We start from the raw sequence: 19,131 nt of genomic DNA, 5'->3' as shown, positions 1-19,131 counted from the left end.
CAGCATTTATCATCATAACTCAAACAAAAACACAGGAGCGTGAAGGGAAGCTGCTGTTTTTCTTGACAAAGACCACAGGCAAGTGAGAAAGAGGCACAAGTGGCATTCACTGTTTGATTCTTTGGGAATCTTGTTTTCATTGTCAAGTCACTTTTTACCTTTATAAACCTCTGCAAACAAATTTATTACAATAGGATGACCCTGGGTGCCAAGAATTTGCAAGTATGGTTTGACACAAAAATTAAAGTTAATTTTTTACAAGGACTTTTCTTTAGGAACACAGGAAGAGACACAGACTCTAACAACTCTCAACGAAGCCTCCGATCCACTAAACAAATGGGGTGGAGTGTGTATGTTGCATTTCCAGTGGCAAGTATGAATCTTTCAGAATGGTCAAAACACCACAAAGGGACAGTTCGCCCCAGAATCAAAAATACATACTTTTACCCTGGCCTGTAGTGCTATTTATCTGTGTAGATTTTTTTGTGAGCATTGTAGAGTTTTGGATATATTGGCTGTACAAATGTGTGGTTTCTCTACAATAGAATGAGACTTGTCTGACTCACAGGATGCATACTGTGGGTATAAGTCCTGCAATTGGTATCTCTGCATCTGCTGTCTGTGTTTTCAAAGACCCCTGGAAACAAGAACAACCTCAAACCCACACGCTGAAAATGGCAAATTAACACTGGGACACTAGTAGCACAAGCAGAAACAAGCTAACAGCTGTCACCTTTTCTTTTGCAGTGATGTAGTCATTTTAGCTCTACAGCTCACCTCCCGACATGCAAATGTTCCACCAAACACTATTTTGCAACAGCACTGATACTGGATCCTGGGCTTGGCGCCACCCAAGACAACTATGATTAGTTTAAAGAAATGCAAAACAAGGCAGAGCATTGTTTCCCTTATAGCAGAACGTGTGCACATGGAGCGAGACTTTTCTCTAGCACTGAGGGCTGTGGAGAGAGGTCTGACTATGTGAGACTAGAATGAGACTAGATGGCACTTGTGGTGCTCACAGCTTTCTTTTTAGTGTAAAGAAAGTAGTTCTGGTAGAGTCTACAGCAGAAAGGAAATAGTTTCTTCATGAAACTGCTCACAACAAGGTCTGTGGATTACCCTGAGTCACTGGGCCTTGAGTTACTGGATTTAGGAAAGAGACACTGGTTTTAAATTTTCAAAATGTACTTTTTAGTGTTAATATTCAACGTAGCAAAGTAACTCTTACAACTGTGTTCATGGCAAGGTCATAGTTTTATTTGAATGTCATTGCATTTAGCCCACTACTAGGCTGGTGTGCTCTCCTGGGTTTAAAGAGCCCTGGAGCAAAAATGAATTGCTGGATGCAGTTGACCCCTCTGTTCCTTTCACTTTCTCTTCATGCTCATGCCTAACTTGCTGTCACGCTATGTCAGCATTAATACAGGACCCAACGCAGCTGAGATGGATATTAGTTTGAGAGGTATCCTGAAGTGTTGGACAACTGAAAATTTCGACCCCTCTTGGTGGTGCAGGACGAACAGAAAGGAGGTCACCAAAGCCATTCACCGTGGACAAATGTGTGCAGCAATTTATCTGATACTTGAGAAGATATAAAACACTTTGGATAAAAGTGTTATATATCCATCCATAGAGTCAAACCATCGATGTGGATAAAAACAGCTGCCTGCACACATAACTTTCTCTGGACTGATGAAGGTTAATAGCCTTTTCCAAAACTGACAGCTGTGAAGCCCCAGCAGTGGGATATTATTCTGCTTTATTCAGTTTATTTTTTTTAATAAAACCCAACAACTAAGTCAGGGATATTCAGAGATCTCTGACTCAGTGTCAGATAGAAAGAACTGTGCAAGATTGATCCCACACACAAGCAGTTCAACTCAGTTCTGAAACCCAAATGTATGAGAAGTACTTGATTTTAATCATTAACAAAATTGCTAACTCTAAAAATTAGGTCTCAAAATCATGAAAAAATTAGCAGTCTTCTCTGCTCTGTAACACTGGGCATGTCTTCTCTGTTGTCCCACTGTCAAACACCACTGCAACCTGAAAAGATGGACGCTCCATCTAGCAGCTTTATTGGACATGTCCAGAAATATTTGAGCCACCAGAGCCAGAGGACAGTGACAGGATGGGTTTTTATTTTCTTCTGTGTTGGGTTGTTGGAACTGAAGTGAGCTGCTGGGCTGATTAGGACTGAGAGAGTCTACCCCAAAAAATCCTGAACACAGAATTCGTCTAACTCCAGGATTCTGTACTACACAGGTCTCAGTTTTTTCATGTACAATATGTTGAGAGCTCTTTTTCCTTTACACAGACTTCAATACACTTGTTTTTCTTCTTCCACTGTTATATTTACATAAGATTAGACACTTTGTGTCACACTGTGAAAAAAGTAATTCCTGGGGGAGAGTGGCTTTGAATTTCAAAATAAAGCATGTGAAAGTAAAGAGTAAAGCTGGTGAGTATTTATTTAACCATAAAGTGCAATGAAATGATTAAACAGAAACACCAATAACAAGCACCATATGCAAAGGCCACCCACCTGAATATTTTTAGAGAAGACTGGAGGAATGGTGGGAAACACAAACACACAAACTGTTCTCAATTATATTAGTAGAGTTTAAAAAAAACACTGATTAGATTTTGAGAGAATGAAGGGCTCTGTTTGGAGTAAGACAGTGTTAAGTCCTAGAAATTTACATTTATTTTAAACTTTTAACAGCTTCAGCATTCTTGCATATTAAGGTTTACTGGATTTAACGTTGTTGTTATCTCACACTGCTTTTGATTCACAGCTGTGGCGTCTGTTGGGCCTCTGTGATGAAAAAGCCATGTTGCTTTTCCGTTTTTCAAACAAAGACTGTTTCATTTTCCTTCTTCCTACATCTCTCCATTGCTCCCCAGGGCTCCTCTCCCTCTCATTCCTTGCAATAATGGGTTAAACAGCTGAAGGCTGTGTGTGTTTTTGCTGTGGTTTAGATTTGTCTTGGGAGTATAGTGGTTAGACTGGGAGAGAAGGAGGACGTGGGAGGAGGGTGTTGAGTGTGTGCAGAGGTCCAGCAGGAAATATGGAGCGAGAAGGAGAGGCAAAGAATTACGAGAGATGGGCAGATAGATAAGGAAAGAGCCAGGCCGGTGATGCAAACACTTTCCACAGGCGATGTATAATATCTATGATAATACAGAGCTGAGGTCCTGCCCCCTGTAGTCACTGGCCTCCAACAACTTTCTGCAACTCGAGAATTCTTTTTATAGAAAGTTTCTTGTATCAGTCTGTCAGAAAAGCTTAAGCACCATAACAAATCTGAAATGTGTTTAGCAATTTTGACAAAGATAAATCATAATTTTATTCGCATTCGTAAGTGCAATTCTGATTAGAGTTTGACACTGAGGCTAAAAGGCGATTTGTAACTGTGCAGTAAAGGGTAATCAATATATATATATGTATATGTATATATATATATATGTCTTTAACTACAGGGCTTACAGAGATGCCACATGGAGACTGCAAGAACAGAGATTGGTCAGCTTTGACTGCTTGTTTTTTTGTTTTTGTTTTTTCTAAAAGTTTCTTGTGCCTGTGGAGATTGTTCAGAGTGAAGGCAACATTCAGAAAGTTGGAGAGAGCCTCTGTAATCTTCCCATTTTCAGTAACAAACGGCAAAGCCATTGCAAACCTGTGCTCTGGAAACTTTCAGCAGGACTGTTCTTAATCCCTTGTGTCAAGCCTAAGCTTTATGGGAAATGTTTACTTTTTTTTTTAAAGGTATACTAAAAAACAAAACAAAAAACAAAACACAAATTTGTTGTGTTGTGTATTTACATCCCAAATGTTTCCATCCATCTTCAAACCCACAGAAATACATAATTTTATTAAGGTAACAGTGCATTTCATTTGGTCACCTGTTATCACTTCCAGGGAAACTTGAGAGAGTGAGTCAGTAAACGTGACTCAGCATAATGCAATTAAAACTTTTAGTTCTGACTTTGTCTGCATGTTTATGGATTTTCATCTGCAGTGGTGGTTCAATTCAATTCAGTTCAGTTCGATTCAAAATGATTTATTCACACACCAAAAAACAAAAAATACAAAAATCAAATCAGAACAATGCAAAGAAAAAAAACTGGGACACCAAAATTAAGTTTACGATTAATCATATTTTGATAACCGCTTCTTCTTTCGGTTCTTTTTTAAAGTGGAAACAGAATGTGACATTTTTATGTTGTCATCCAGCTTGTTCCGTATCTGCCGTCCTCCGCACGCAAATCTCAAGCCGGTGCATTTGAGTCTTTGTTTTTTTGTTTTTTTCCCGTGGTGAGATGTTTTTTCCAAGTGTCATATGTGTGTGCAGAAGAAGGCACTTTGGAATGAGGCCTCATAATTGGCAGTTCATGCATTTTGAAAGACGCTGCACTCAGCAAGCCTTTAAACAAAGAAGAAAACAGCTCCCATGGTTCCACACTACTTCAGATATCATCATACTACGTCTTCTGTTATTGATTTAATGTGAGAGAGCTCCCTTCTAGCAGAACTAAAATACTGATTGACTGATTGTCCAGTTCAGTGAAGGATTGACAGTGATTAGTTATTTAATCAATATGCATCACAGCTCCTTTTTGAATTTGAGGTTTCTGACCAGGCATCCGACATGGAGTCTATTACATAGTTTGGAAATTAGACTAACTTGAAAATATGCCACTATTCTCATTATTCTAATGTTCTTTATCTGTCTATTTTTCAGGATTTTGATTGCATAAAATATTGAAATATAAATGAGACAAGTTTTTGTTATTTATTTTAGGTAAATTAATGTTTATATAATTGAATAATTGCACCAAATTCACAAGTAGAAAGTCAGACTTTGAGTGGTGCTCCATTGTACATTGTCTAGTAAAATGTCCTCCGACGTTGTGTGGAGCGCAGCATTAAAACAGGAGTTGCTCCCCAGGCGCTGAACAGCAGCTGCTCCTAATACTAGGAGGCGTTAAATGCAGAGACTGAATTTGACCATCTAACTTTACTTTGTATGACTTTGATGAAGTGGCTGTGTGATTTTTCTCACAGATTTTTTGCATGTCAGTCTGAACGCAGTTTAACCCTAGGAAAATAAAATAACTCTGATCTTTTTAGTCTTTTTGGGAAGTGTGTCGTGATGAACTTCTTTACTTCAGTCTTTCAGTATTTTTCTCACATGATCGTAATAACCACCACTGACTGCCAGGTGACCGACACTTTAGCTGTGTCAGATTTCAGGGCAGGTGGGATGAATCTACTCTTCTTACAGATGTTTCTTACAAATTCAAGACAAGGCTACATTTCACAGGCGTGTCTTGAGGGAGCTTTGGTGTGGGAAAACCTCATCAAGCCATTGTGACATTTTCAACCTTGAAATGAAGACTGTAAAGGAGGTAGCCTAGCCTGTGAAACGAGACGTGGCTTGTTGTATGTAAGTCCGAGTTAATGGGGATCAGGTGCTCTCTTTGCCTACTGACTGTTACCAACATGTTGCTCGCCATGAGAAACAACAGAAAAAGGGTGAAAAAGAAAGGAAAAGAAGGGAAAACAGGGGCATAACCGATTTAACATGAATGTACATGTGTTTTAGGTATATATACACTCAAAATCAATATAATAAAAGAGAGAGTGCAAAGGGGGGGAGGGAAAGCAGGCTAGTTGAGAGAACACTGACAACAGAGGAGAGGGAATGGATGTTTTGCTTGAAAGTATTAAAGTACTTGCATGGATTTTTGCCCTGGGAAAAGGGAGACACGCACACACACATACACACAAAATCAAAAACATAACCAAAATGTTGGTGTGGAAAATCACAGCATAAAACCACCACAGAGCCACGGATGAGTCATCATAAAGTGTATATACTGTAGTTTTCTGTGTGCGCGGCACCGAAGGATAGAAACGCGAGGGGGGAAAGACGGAGAGAGGGGGAGAGATAATAAGGAACAGACAAAGATAGAGAAACCTCATTATATTTCCTGACTTTGTGAGTGAATGCATGAGGTGCACTGATTAGCCTGACCCACATCCACTCCCTCTGAAACCGACTTTTAATCAAAACTCTGAGGGGCTGCAGCTTATGGCAACTGTCTGTAGTTTACTGCTATAAAGGGGAAGTAAGTGGAGGAGGAGATGGAGAGGGAAGCATCATTTGGATGAACTAAAACATGAAGTTTAGATGTCAGATATTTTTCATCTATTGTGCCATTTTCAGATTGTTCTCTAAAGGCTGCCTGTTCAAAATAATGGGTTGTTAAAGGAGAAATTTGTAAGATATTTACTGTTGACTGAAGCTGAAATACTCACTACTCTGACAACAACGCTCCAGCAGCCATGTCCTCCAAGAAAATTTCTATTTCAGGCTGGAGTAACTTTTTGTTTGGCTTCAACTCGCTATTTAGACTGCATTGATTTTCCTAACTGTTAAGTTTCATTTACTGCATTTTAGTCACACAACCACAAATCCATAAAAGTTGGGACATTGTGTAAAATGTAAATAAAAACAGAATGCAATGATGTGCAAAAACTTTTTTTTTTTTACTTATATTCAGTACAACAGTACAGTACAAAGACATGATGTTATTTTTTGTAAATATACAGGTTTTGATGCCTGCAACATTTAGTAAGCATCTGGACTTCAGGAGCTCAGCAGTCTGTGGTCTCTGTTGTTGTATTTTGTGCTTCCTAATGCACCACACAGTTTCAGTGGTCTGGACTGCAGGCAGGTCAGTCTAGTAACCGAACTCTTTTACTACAAAGCCATGTGGTTGTTACATGTGCAGAATGTGTCTTGGGGAAACAAGCATAGACATCTCTGAAAAAGACGTCACGTGGATGGCAGCATATGTTGCTCCAAAAACTGTATACTTCAGATTTTGTCTCTCAATGTAAATCTTGCATGTGATTGAAATGTGCTACTCAGATAAACCTCCCATTCCCCTAGATTCATAAAAATCCCATGCAAACCTTTTTTTGTGAACCTTATCACCTGCATCTCACTAATTAAACCACCTATTCCTCCTACAAACCCAAATCACCTGTGTCTCATTAGTCACCTGCGCCTCTCTACTTCAATCATCTGTCCATACCTATATAAGGACGTCTAACTCTCTCCCACTCGTCTCAGTTCTTATGATCTCTCCACACCCAAGACCCCATTCTCACTTTTTCTGCAGGCATCATTCAGCTCAGTGATCCCAGGTTCAACCTGCAACCACTTGCCAGGAACCTAGGGGACAGAGCACCAAAACTCATTGAGACAGGCCTGAGTCTCACCCCTCAGGTTCCTAGCCCTGCAGCTCAATGACAAACCGACCACCTTCATTCCTCTCCTCGACCTCTTCATCCCTTGACCCCTTCAACCCTTTCCTCAGTCCCTCAAAGCCCAAACTTTGACCGCTACTATCCTTCCGCACGTGACCCTCTTCCCATCTCCAGCAAATCCTGTCACCAGGACTACCTTATATACCAAACATACGGTGTGGTCCTTGTTAGTGCTGTTAACACACTCTTGCATAATGTGGACAGAAAGCCTATTCTGAAAAAAACTAAATGTCAAGTTTATTACCTGTAGCAATCATGGCTTTAGAAAAAGAGGTTGATTATATGGAAAAAGAAAGGAAAAACTTGAGCACTACCTCCGTAGTGTGTGATAATAACTTGGCATGGGCTGCTGCAATACTGGAAAATAACAGTAAATATTCTGAAAGGTGTCACACTAAATTCACCCGCTTTTATATATATATATTTTTTTTTTTTTATTTCTTGTTTTTTTATGTGTTGTGTTGATGGTCACTGTTCCCACGGTCCAATTCACAATGAAAAAGCAGGAGTTTCCCATAACCAGAAAGACTAAAAATTGATTGCAGACACTGGTGAGGGAATGATGAAACTGCTATAAAAACACTGAACTTGAAAAGTCAGTTCAGTCAGTAGCGTGCAGATCTCCACCAGACGGCCTGAAAAGAAGATTTGAATGTTACAGCATGTAGGGCACCATGCAGTATGTGTCACTGCATTGTTTCCTCCATTTTAAGGGCACCTCAAAGGGCACTTTATCATATTTCTATCTACCATGTGGACATTGAAGAGCACGCTTTTGTATCCTTTTTTGCTGAAGAGTTTTACAAGTGGAAATTCTGACTTGTCAATCCCCCCGTGAGTTACTCAGGACTTCCTCTCATTAATTTTGACAAAACAAAACATCAGGGTTTCCCAAAGTTTTTCAGGTCAAGACCAAGATCAAGGTTTGGTGTCTCCGTGGGACCCAAACAAGGCTGCGAGTTGGGGATGCAATGTTGGAAAGTCTGACAGAGACTCAAAATGAACAACTGCTACACAAACAAACACATGACCGTCCTCCTTTTCTGCAGTCAAAACACTGGGCCACATGCAAGAACCATTCGTACAAACAGATTTGTTCTTAAGCAGTGCACATGAGTGATTTAGGATTCAGGAGAACTTGTCGGATTCACCACTTTTCTTGTATTTTGAATTTTCTTTTAAGTACGAACACAATTTGCAAGCAGTCCAGACGTGTTGTAGAGTCATGTGCAGTCAGTCTGCTGGTGTCTACACCAAGTTTTTCACTGATGACTGTATATTCCATTAGTTTGAAGACATTTTGACTTTGAAAAATAAATTACACTTCATAATTATGTCGGCATTATCCTCTTTGACTGCATGTCAAATTCAAATAATTGTAAATTTACTTATAAAGCCTACCATCATTCATTTAATGATGCATTATTCCCTACTGTCAGGTGTTTTGGCCGTGTATCTTCACATACATCCGTTCATCAACATCCTCACTCACATCCTCTGTCCACATGATGGAAACTTCCCACTTGACCCCCTCCTCCTGCTGCAGTTATCGACCGCTCCTTACTGTGGCTGTGGCAAGTCATTTTTTTCCTTTGAAGTCATTTTTATATTGAGATATTTCCTCTTTACTTCAGTGACAGTCTGACCCTCAGGTAACACAACATTAACAGCACTCGCGTTTCCCGTTTCTTTGCTTTAGCTGGGTCTTTTAATTCCACTGCTGATGCTGTTAAAATGACAGAATATCAAACTTTTTTTTCTCTTTGATACCATTTTCATGAATGAACACTTCGTGGCATACAGGGCAGGAAGCGTAGCCTTATTTGGTATTACTGGGGCATTAATAATGCCATGCATGTGCACTCACATACGTATGAGCCCATCATACAAACAAAAATGTGTACACTTTAAGATAAGAATATGAAAATGTTCTTGCATGAGGACTAATGTTCTTGAAAGAAGAGCCCCAACATATTGGGTGCTCCACCATTTGAGATCACATCAGGACATTTTTAAAACGTGCAAAACAGTGCATTTTGAATTAACTGGAGAAGACTCCAGTTAGTACAAAATGTTCATGTAGGCCCACTGTACATTAATGGTTTCCATATTAAATGCTTAAAAAAGATGCTATGAAGGTGAGTGTAATAGTAACATACTTATGGTATTAGTATGTAGTGCATCATTTTGTTGGGTTGAGGAATAGCAGTACAGGAAATTGCATGAACAGAGGGTGGTAGAGGAGCTGAGGGGACAGTAATATGAGTCGGAATAAGACAAGAAAGATGAGGAGGTCAGGACAGCACAGCAAAAGGGAGAAGGTCGGGTAAAAAAAGAATAAAAGGGAGGAAATCTGAGAGGGCAAGCTAGAGGAAAAGAATCAGTGACTTTGAAGAAAGAAAAGGAGAAATGGGGAATATAGTGGGAGGATATGGGAATGAAACAGACAGACTGAAAATGACCCCAAAGCCACAGGATGGAAAACTCCATATAGGCGAGCTCCAATCAAACAGACAGCATGACGGGGAGATGAAAAGAACTAAACGATGTGAGGGAGTGGGGGTGGAGAGCAAGAGGGACAGGAGATGACAGAAAGAAGGAAGAGGAGAAAATTGGATTGAAAGAGTGAGGAAGATATTAGAGTCGGAAAAAAAAGAGGTGGAAGAAGGAGAAAGTGGTGGGTGTAAAAAGACAGGGATTGAGGGAGAGAGACAGACAGATGAGGGGACGTTCACACTTTGTAACATTCAGTAAGACCTCAGAATAGTCAGACTGAAGAAATAAAACTTCGGCCTTATTATTTTAGTTTTGCCATCATCCACTGCAGAATGCAATTCATTGCGACACAAGTGATCAAACTGTTTTTAAAGGACCAGTGTGTAGGATTTACTGGCATCTAGTGGTGAGTTTGAAGATCGCAAAGACCTTGTCTCACTCTCCCCTTCTGAGTGTGCACTGGCTGCGAAACTCCGGTAGCGGCAACTTGTGGTACTTGCCCTGAAAAATTCCCCTGCAGCTGCAGCAAAACTGGTGACACCTCGAACTGCAATCAAGGTCAATTATAAGCTGGAGTGTGGAGTTTTTATGTTATTACAGCAAAACTGTCCTTAAGCCGAGAAAAGTGACTTTTTTTTAATGTCATCACAATGTAAAGTCAGTGAGCCAAGTGGGAACTCCCGGTAACCCCGGGAGATAGAAAACTTTTTTCGCATATGCAGCAGGTGAGCAATTGTCATGGTGTCTCGTTCCTGGATTCTCAAACTGTGGTACGTGCACCACTGCTGGTACGTGAGCTGCCTCTAGTGGTATGTGGAGGAATGTCAGAAATGTTTTTTTTTTTTTAAATGTATACTAAAAATAATATTATCAAATTGCTAAAAAATCAAATGACATCACTGAAATAAGATTTAAAATAAGTTTTGTCTTTCCTGTATTTTGTTTAAATATGAGCCTGTTAGGTAGTCACGATCATGTATGCAGACGCATCCATGATTAGCAGCAGAGATAAAATGAAGAGACTGAAAATGCCTCAGAAATGCTGAAATCGTGGCTCCAAACGGGAACTATTACAAAGACAAGTGCTGATCAGGAGGAGAATATTATGAGCAGCTGTTGAAAATGAAGTGGACTACAGTGAACCAAGCACAAGTGCTAGTGGCTACTTAAGAAGCGCCAGTGAAGTGTGCACACCACCTGCTAGCTTACGGCACAAAACAATAAAGTGGTACTTGGAGAGCTGATAATCTGTGAAGTGGTGCATTGTGTAAAAAGTTTGAGAAACACTTGTCGAGTTCACGTAAGGTAATAAAAACACAATTCTTATTTTCAGGTGATTACACACTAATAAAATATACTTATAAATATAATACTCAATTTTTTTTTGCCACATTCTGCCAATAAATATCCCTTTGTTTCCATTCACCACTCTTCAGATTTGGTTCATCAAGATGACCAGTAGGTGGCACTAATTATCCAGTCGGAAAACCATTATATGATTGCAGAAGAAGAGGATACAACAACATGAAGTTATTAAAAGAATGACAGTTAAACAGTAAAAGAAAAACAACACAATGAAAATATGATGTTTGTTTGTTTTGTGTTAACGTTGGGAAGACTACATTAGATCTGTTAGCCCTCATGACTGTCTGCCAGAAAGCCCTTCATGGGTAAGTTAAGTGTGAAAAGTCATGGTTTGGATTAAAATAACAAGATTTCTGCCGGAAAGGGCTTTCTGGCAGAAAGCGCTGAAGGCTAATTTCTTCCATATGGTCGGACCTGTGTGGAATGATCAAAGATTAAATATTTAGCCATGGAAGTGAGTGAGTTAAATGTTCATTGTGTTTCCATGTGTAAAAACTTTTTAGTGACATTGATAGTTGTTGTTTTTTTTTCATATTTTGATGTTTCTGTTATCCTTTTCTAATGTGATACTTCAACATGAGAATAATAAATATATTGCTGGAAACACGGCTAGTAAAAACATCCTTTTTCACTTTTAATCTATTGTATATTGATTAGAACTGCAGTGGCTCTGAAGTCGGTGCCACCAACTGTCATAAAAGAGAATTATTAATGGAGCATTTTTGTAATTGCATGGCATAGCAGGCTATAATGTCCATGTATCTATTTATTCTGGACACTTCTTCCTTTTTCACTTTGCTGAAGTCAGTCGGTTGTCTAAAGGTCCTTTGGTATTAACCTTTTCTGGAGGTGTATCTGAGCTTTAATGCCTCCTCTTAAATGGTAGAGGAGTGTTTAAGTAAAAAGATTTCTTTTCTTAATGAATTGCTTTGTTCTCTGTCTGACAGTGTTATCATTAAATTGCTGTTTATCAGTGGCAGGAAGTAAAGCACTTAAGGGCCTTATCTCACACACGCAGGTGAAATGTCGTCCCCCGCCAGCATGTTGCAATGCAAGAAGCCAAGATGCTCAAATGAAGTTAGAATTTGAGTGCAGCCACACTGACAACAGTTTATCGGGTGTTTCTTTGCAGCTGAATGTAGTCCAATACAACAACAGCTCTATCTGTTGTGAGGCTTTGGTTTGTGTTGACAGTGTGTCTGAGAGGAGTTGATTCAATTATGGGATCATATTTTAGGCTACATTTAGCAGGAGTCCAGTCACAGATTTGATGACTTTAGACTCAAGTTCACAAAATCAAAAAAGACCTGCAACTTGACTTGTATTTTAACACCAATGACTTGTGACTTCACTTGGACTTGAACCTTCTGACAGGTTAAGCTACTGCAGATAACTGGATTTCTATGTAGCTAACGTTACCTGTATAACATTAAATGTTTATTGAAATGAGATGTCCAGTTTTATAATTTTAAGGCAAAATAATTTAAATATTCACCCATTTTTTCACTAGAGGCCATGATAATGACTTGGCAGAATGGAAGGTAACTGTAATGGAATACAGTTACGTTGTTTTTGTATCCTGATTACATAATCCTGTTACATGTAATCTGTTGCTCCCCACTGCTGACAATACAACACAAATCTACCAGCTAAATTAGCACATTAATTGTTTTATTATGTTTCTATTCTATCCTAAAATTGTCTGTATGCATGTTAATCAATAAACTCAAGATAGTAATCTGTAAAAAATCATTTAAAATTGAATCCCCTTGAACAGGTTTTAGTACAGACACCTCAAGGACTGAGCACCATCATAATTTGTGGAGAAACTAGTTTCCATTACATACAAGATTTATGTCTGCTTGTGCAGCCTCGTAATGGAAAATCATGGTGCAAAATGTACATTGATCTTTTTAAAAAGGACATTCAATTACAGTACATATGCATGCATGTAACAGAAATCTAAATATTGCAAAACACTGTAAATTAAGTGACTTCAGTCATTTAAAATGATCTCACCATTACTCATCAAGGGAAGAGTGACTAAGCATGCAGCTCAGTTTCAGCCCCGTTTTACTTTCCTTCTGCAAGCATATTGCTACATAAACTGAAGTTTAATTAAAAGTAAAATGACAAGTTAAAAAAAAGTGAGGTATATCCAACTGTCAAGTTCACGTGCATCCAAACTTGGCTTGATATTACTGATTTTAAGCCAAGCGATCGGCAGAAGGTTGTTCCAAGGTTTATGTGTCTGACTCATAAATAGAAATTTACTGGAGACAGGGGGGCCTTAAAACATTTCCCTTTCCTCAGAGCATGTCACAGTAAATGAAATGGAAACTAGCTGTAGAGCGTGAAGGGTTATGGAAAAGACAGAAATATTAGACAAACGATGACAGAGGCTAAATGAGATGCGGAATCTGTTGCAAATATTCATATTTTACAGCTACAAAAAGCACACAAATGAAGTTTAAGTGTTGCATACCAGAGTTTTTGTTTAATGCATTTCTACCCTCACAAAAGCCTCTGAGGATAAACAGATTTTATGGATGGAAGATATAAAAATGCACAACTGAAACATCATGAATATTTACAGTATTGACTGTTTGAGGTTTGGAATAAGTTATACTTGGTTCATGGTAATATTGTCTATATTTCAGGCTTTGATCCAGTGCAGCAGATTGTGCAGAGACGGGTTGGACATACCTGACTTGACCTCAGAACATCCAAAATCAATTTTTTCACAGGGCTGATCATGCAGAACCTTCAACTTAAGAGACAACATTGTTGTAACTACAGGCGGCTGAATGTACATAAACAGACAGGAGACGAAGTGAAACGCTGAGTCACGGAGACAAGTAAACTAAACAAAAGCACACAGAAAGAAAACTTAGTGTACACACAGTCAGGGCCAGAGCTGCATCTGTCACAGTAAATTAGATTCTATTTAGTGTCACGGTTGCTGACTGGAGCTCTTCTGAGTGTTTGTTCAAGGGAGGAATTCATGGACGGAGCAAGACGTGTATTAAAAGGCCTGTAACCATATTGTCAAACAAAACTTTGACATTGACTGATTCTGCAAAAGCTGGATTGTGTTCAATGTTTTTTAAAATTCAGTACCAGAGAACGGCACAAACTGTCCAGACTGATATACTTCATATAGTGAAGACTGAAGAAATTTAAGATATTAAATAAATCTTTGCAAAATGGAAGTTATCACGATACATGAATGATTTTAGTTGAATTATTTAAAGCTGCTTTCACTTAGAGACTCTTGAGGACTGATAGAGAGCTGAACATTATGATGTCACGGTGAAGTCGACCTTTGACCTTCTGGACATAACATGTCATTGGCTCATCATTTTATCCTATTAGACACTTTTATAAACATTTTCTCAATTAGCAAGTCAAGTCTTGAGTTACAGCCAAAAACGTGCTCAGTTAATCTTTGAGTCCAGGTGGACGTTTGTGCTAGATGTACTGTAATTAAATTCCTGAGATGTCGCGGTCATGAAAATGGAATAAACATGTGGTCGCAGTGACCAGTGGAGGGCTGTCAGGGCCAGCAGGGCCTTCTCTTGCTGGCCCTGTCAAAATCAAAATCATCAGTTTTTAATGTGTGTTTCAATGTGTCTGAATTCAATTACTTTTTCAGTAGGTGACTATAATATATCCAGAACGAATATGGTTGTTTTCTAGAGCAGTGGGATTTCCTACATATCTGAATGCCATCTGAATGCATCACAGCTCTGTGGTCCAGCCCTAGTGGTTGCTAGCCTTTTGCTGAAGCCCGAAGCTGCCATGTGATCACATCTTTGACTGACTGTATCATCAGCTATTCAAATTTTGATGGATAGTGACAGAACGCCGCCAAGGGCCCTGCAATGCGTCAGCGTGAGCCCCAGGTGTTGTCATCAACGGAGTTTGCACCTTTGATGGATTGGGACTAAACTAAACTGCGTGTTGATATTTATACTCTTATTCTGTTTAAGAGAGATAAAGTTATTGTGGTGTTTTATTTTATACAGCAGTGTTTATTGTTATGGTTGCTCCTGATTGGTGGAGTTCAGACAGTAGATGATGATGCTGTGGTTCAGTGCTCATGATGCATGTTGCTGCATTAGCTGCTATAATGCACTGTGGTGTGCTTCTGTGCTGTGGTTTTTAAAGACTGACTGTCTTGATGCTGTTCATGCAATATTGGCCATAGGACAACATGGTTCGTGCGTGTGGATGCATGTGTTTGTGTGCAGGGGGGTGGGGCTGAGGTGTTCAGTTCGTTACTGACGGTACACCACTACCTTTGACTACCAAAATCTGAATAATTCATTGCTGAGTCCAAGTGGGTGGTCGAGCCAAGTCTGAAGAAATTCCATCAGTGTTCTCAAGATATTGCGTTCACAAGAATCAGACAGACGGACTGACGCGTGGACAGATAGTCAGCAACCCAAAACTCTGTACTGTGGAAATTTCTCTGTATTTTTCTAACCATTATCACGCCTGTAAGCATACGTCATGAGCATGCATCGACAGTGTTTGTGTAATTACTCTCGCTGCCAGAAGGGGGAGACAAAAGCCCCACACTGCAGGTTTAAAATCAGGCTGCCAAGAAGAATGTATATTTTAGTCTTTTCTCTTAACACACACATACACCGTTTTAGAGGGAGTCAGTCTGAAGTCAAGTGGAATTAAAAATAGGAGTGAAGTGTTTTTGTGTGTGTTAGACCTATAACTCCACTCTCACATGTGCTGCTTCTCTGTAATTAGCTTTGCAGTTCAAAGAGGTAGCTCTTAGCTTTTAAATAATTCATCACTCTCAATTCTCCCCCACACGCAAATACACACAAAACCGACAGCAAGAGAGACACTGCAGAAACAAACAGTACACACTCTGGGACCCTCTAAATTGTATCATTACACTCACACACACACTGCTAACTCCCCCAGTCTCTCCCACCATCTGTCTCATCTTCCTCCATGTTGAGTTTTCCACAGATGGGACCCAAAGGTGTCGCGCAGAACTGGGAGATGATACAACTCCACAAAAAAAAAAAAAAATGTTGAGAGACAAAGAGGGGCAGAGAGACGGAGACACACGCGGAACAAAAGGCGATGTGACAGAGAGACAGGCAGTATTATAAAAGTTTTATATTCATGCAACAAGGTAGCAGATGGATTGTGAATTCTTTGACACGTGGAGTCGCTTGGAGGAACACATATTCAGCCTCACTTACATCACTCTGAAACGTTTTATCACAATACCTACAGAGAATATTCCTCCACAGTGATTCTTTTTACTACTGTGGCTCACAGCTGCACCAGGCAGTTAAAGGAAAAGAAGACCTGCTTTTATCAACCTATAGAGGCGGGTTTCACCAACGTTAAACCCACTTTAAATCATAATTTATTCTGGTTTATTGTATCATTTTGTTGCACCAAACTTAAAACCTGAAATAAAGTCTTCTTCAGTACAGCACAATAGATGGTTTAATCTTCAAAAATAGTTGTATCATTGATGTAGGTGGAGATGAGTATGACTGAACTCCTGAGCACATGAATGAAGTTAGGCTTCAGGACTTTCTGGCAGAAAGCAATCTTCTAGAAAGGGCTTTAGGAAGTCATGTTATACAGTTTAAAAAGTCTAAGACTTCCGTGCAGGAGACTGGAGTCCAACTCCCATGTAAAGTTTAATGGTGACTTATTATTTGAGTTAGTTGACTTCTTATTTTTACTTAAAGGCAACAAAAGGCAACAAAACTACTTGGTTAGTATTGGGAGTCAAAACTACTTGGTTAGGTTTAAGAAAAGATCATGGTTTGGGTTAAAGTAGAGGGTTAACCATATGTTAACAGAAAGCCCTTTCTGGCAGAAACATTTGAAGGCTAACATCTCCCATGTGCAACTATCTTGCTGTGATATTTTTTTTAATTTGTAGTTTTTAAGGTTTCTGACTGAAAGTTTGCTAATAGACCCTTTTTTGCCGCAGCCACTTTGACATGAAATAGCTGGGCCTTTTCCACCAACATGGGACAGGCTCCATTCCAGTTCAAATACAACTCTGAACCATTCTGTGCGTTTCCACCAGAAATAAATTGGTTCCAGACTTGAAAGAGTCGAGCCACAAACTAGCAGGTTTTCCTTTGGAACAAAAGTGGAGGTGTCATATTCTACAAGTCACTGTGCATTCTGCAAAGCCCTCTCTTGAAAACATCCTTAATTACAATGGTTGGTTCTTAAAACCAGTGGAAACACATGCTGGTTCACTGGATAGCACAAAAGTTCCAAGAATCTTGAACTGAACCGGTCCAAGCACCAGAGCCAATTTGGTGGAAAAGGACCACAGATGCTACCGATGATACTAATCTTTCTTTTCAGGTCAAGTTCTGCTCCACAGTGTACATAAACTGTGGTCCCTACTCCCTGCTGCCTGTTCAGGGAACGTCAGTTAAGGGAACTTCTCTTGACAAAATTCCTCCAATTGGAACGCCGTGCAACATGACCATCATTCTTCCGTGCATTATCCTGGTAATGTAAAACACACCCTCTGCTGCACCTGTGGAAATTTTCCTTAACTGAAGACAAATATTGAAGGAAACAAAACAAAAACATGACAAAACTTATTCTGTTGAAATGTATGTAACTTGTGAATAAATGTGAATTGATGATTTGCAAGGTGTAATCTAAAGATGTATTCTAATGCTGACACTGATTAATGTTTTTGCAATATATAATTTATATTTTATCTATGTTGATAGCAGGACATGATTCAACTCATTTCCCCCAAAGAAACTGGTGTCAGTATGTATGTTGGTTAAGTGCCAAATCTCAACTTAGACTTGAAAGACACCCAGCCCTCTATAGCCTCTTGATTTATGCCTCTCTCTGCTCTTACAATGAACTGATCAGCTGAGCAAATTCCAGATCAAAAGAACAAAGACATGAAAAGTCACATCTGTCGCCAAGTCGTGCAAACACCCTGATCCTGCCTGGCCTGCTGTTAATGATAAATATTCATACGTACACAGTAAAGCTGGAAGCCCACCAGTAAAAGGGAAACTTGGAGGAAATGTGGACTAACTTGGAACATATGGAGGACAAACGCACTAAAGAACGATGATTGCAGACTCAGATGAAATGAAGAGGGTTTCATGACAAATCTTGTAAGAAAATCTACAGTAATGCCTGCTTTGAAGATTGTAACTCAGAAACCTGCTGGTTAAATCAGTTCAATAGAAGTGAGCGAGTGATACCAGCTCCCCTTTCTTGATAATCAATACTGGTGTGCTTTTTAAGCAAAACACTGAACACTGCGTTCTGATTTTTCTGATGGTTTTGTATCTCTTGTCAACTTGAATTATCCTCAATAGAGCCATAGCACACAACAAAACCTCTGAAGTTCACAAACTTTGAGTTATTGAGTTAAATTAACTTCTGTTCACAGAGTTTTCTAACTTTGAGCTGTTGTTGAACTCTAAAACTGTAATCATTCAATATATTTATTTTCACCTGAGAGGCCGTGGTCCATCTCCAGTAACCAAGAGTCAGTGTTATCTAAAGTTTTAAGTTACATAACACTATCACACATCACATGACTTCACTTTTGTCACATGATGTACATGACTTAATCTACTTACTTTAACCCGAACTGTTGCTGCTGTCACACATTCTTTGGTCTATTTCCAATTCATTTTAGCAGAACGTTGAAATTCCTCTGAGTTGAGTGGAGGGTTATTCAGAATAATGTTGCACAGGGTGAGGGGACCGACTCCCAACTAATCATTGAGAGCAGCTTGGTGCATTCCCCTCCCACAGACCTCATTTTATCAGATATTGTCAGCCAGAAACTCTCTGGCCCTGTTGAAACTTCTTTGTTTTCTGATCAAGGGTGATTTTGAGATCTCTGAAACCTAGTTTGAGTGAATAAA

The sequence above is a fragment of the Lutjanus erythropterus genome, chromosome 3 (genome assembly GCF_056507025.1).
Source record: "Lutjanus erythropterus isolate fLutEry1 chromosome 3, fLutEry1.hap2, whole genome shotgun sequence".
Taxonomy (NCBI): Eukaryota; Metazoa; Chordata; class Actinopteri; order Lutjaniformes; family Lutjanidae; genus Lutjanus; species Lutjanus erythropterus.
Note: the sequence above shows the minus strand (reverse complement) of the source record.